The sequence below is a fragment of the Canis lupus genome, chromosome 18 (genome assembly GCF_011100685.1).
Source record: "Canis lupus familiaris isolate Mischka breed German Shepherd chromosome 18, alternate assembly UU_Cfam_GSD_1.0, whole genome shotgun sequence".
Classification (NCBI taxonomy): Eukaryota; Metazoa; Chordata; class Mammalia; order Carnivora; family Canidae; genus Canis; species Canis lupus.
Genome location: NC_049239.1, coordinates 25,554,012 through 25,556,093, shown reverse-complemented (window position 1 = coordinate 25,556,093; position 2,082 = coordinate 25,554,012). Strand labels below are relative to the sequence as shown.

General features: G+C 35.9%; 1 pseudogene; it reads right to left on the bottom strand.

The window, feature by feature from the left end:
- Positions 1-1,757: 1,757 nt before the first annotated feature.
- On the bottom strand, positions 1,758-1,879 carry LOC119877264 (annotated as a pseudogene).
- Positions 1,880-2,082: the final 203 nt, after the last annotated feature.

Here is a 2,082-nt window from a genome sequence, read left to right as displayed (position 1 = left end):
ATCCTGGAGACCCGGGATCGAATCCCACGTCGGGCTCCCGGTGCATGGAGCCTGCTTCTCCCTCTGCCTGTGTCTCTGCCTCTCTCTTTCTCTCTGTGTGACTATCATAAATTTTTAAAAAAATTTACAAATGGGATTTAAGTCCACCTCTCTATGCCCTTGTTGGTACTGACTGTCCTGCCTGGGATGTCTTTAATTTACTTTGCCCAGATCCATCCATCTCTTTGTTTTGAGAGATGTAATCATGGAATGGATTCTGGAACTAGACTGCTTGGGTGTGAATTCTGGCTTTACCTCTTCCTAGCTGGGTGGCTACAGCATATTACTTGTTCTCTTCTCACCTGAATAGAGTAACACATCTAAAGTGCTTAGGACAGTGCCAGCACAAAGTAAGAGCTCAATAAGTACTGCTTATTATCATATAAAACCCATTTCCTATGAAACTTCTAACTAATCTAATTCATATTCATTTCTCCTCTCTCCGAATTACTCTAGAATTTCAGGAGTTTATAATATAGCATTTATATATATTATATATAAATTATGTATAATATATATAATGTCTTACACATTGTATTTCTCCATCAAAATAAAAAAATCTTATAGAAAAAAAATCTTATAGGCAGGAGCATAACTTTTGTATTTGTGAATGGTTTCCACACCATGGGATATATAGCTGGTGCTCAGTAAATGAAAACTGATAGACTGACTCATATCATCTATTCTTTAATACATTCTCAATACACGTTCATTTAAAAAATGTGTTGGTCCTCAAAGCCTTCTAAAGTACATTGCCCTGAATTTTTACTTTGGCACCTACAAGGGACATGAAAAATGCACCTAATAAAACCATCCAACTATGTGGAAAAGCTATATCAATGCTGTCATTTATGAAATGCATCAGAGCAGAACTATAAAATATGACTATGCAAAACAAACAAAATAAAATTTATCTCTTTTTTACACTGAATGGCTATAAAAGCAAACTAAAGGTCTGAACCTGAGCCCTGGCCAAGCCACTACCCAAAGATCAGAATAAAGAAAACATATTTTGGTGCTGATTGTCCATTTTGCTTTGCTCTTATTGTGGATGCATTCAGTCTTGGTACCATGGGCATTAACCTTAAATTCCACACAAGCTTTACCTTCCACCATGAAGCGGCAACATAACCTTCCCTCCAAGATCCCCTTTCTTAGTCCTTATTTTGCTCGTTTATCTTTTTAAAAAAGAGCACCAAAAAACCTAACCTAGAATATATCTTTGGAACAAGTAGCTTTAGACAGTTTATATAGTCTTACAGAAGGACTCACTATAATTTTATTCCAAATTTCTTATCTTTACTATGGCAGGATCCTTTGCCCCTGACATCCCTCTTACAATTTTGTACAATATAGCAGTGGTTAGAAGCACAAGCTCTGTAGCCAGACTGCCTGGCACTGCTTTAATTCTGGTATTGCTACTTAACAGAAATGTAATTTTGGATTAGGTTACTTAACTGTTTTTACTTTAGCTTTCTCAACTGTAATAAGGAAGATAATGAGAATCACAGAATGCTCCCAGAAGGGTTATTATGAGGACTAAATGAGTTAACATAAGGACTTAGAGGACAGTTTATCATATAATAAGTACTCAGTGAATGGCAACTATTAGCATTATTACTCCCTGTACACAGGTATAGAGAAGGAGGCTGCCAATATGCTGTGATCTGAAGGTGTTACAAAGCAGCAGCAAAGTACCATAGTTTGCATCTGGCCATAAAGTTACCCTTCTCTCCAGTATGATTTGAAGTTTCCAACACTCAAAAGAAGTTTACATTTATAGCAATAATCGCGCCTCGGATAAACCTCATTGGCTACGATACTGCCACTGCGCAAAGCTGAAGTTTACATTTATAAAAGAGTAACTGTTAATGACTTTAAAGACTTTGTATTTCTTGAGTTTTCCTCCTTTTCTAAAGTTGATTTTTTTCTTTTAATTGTAGTTGACACATAATATTACATTAGCTTCAGATGTACAACAGTAATTTGATGAGTTTATATGTTATATTATGTTCACCACAAGTATAGCTACTATCTTGTCAC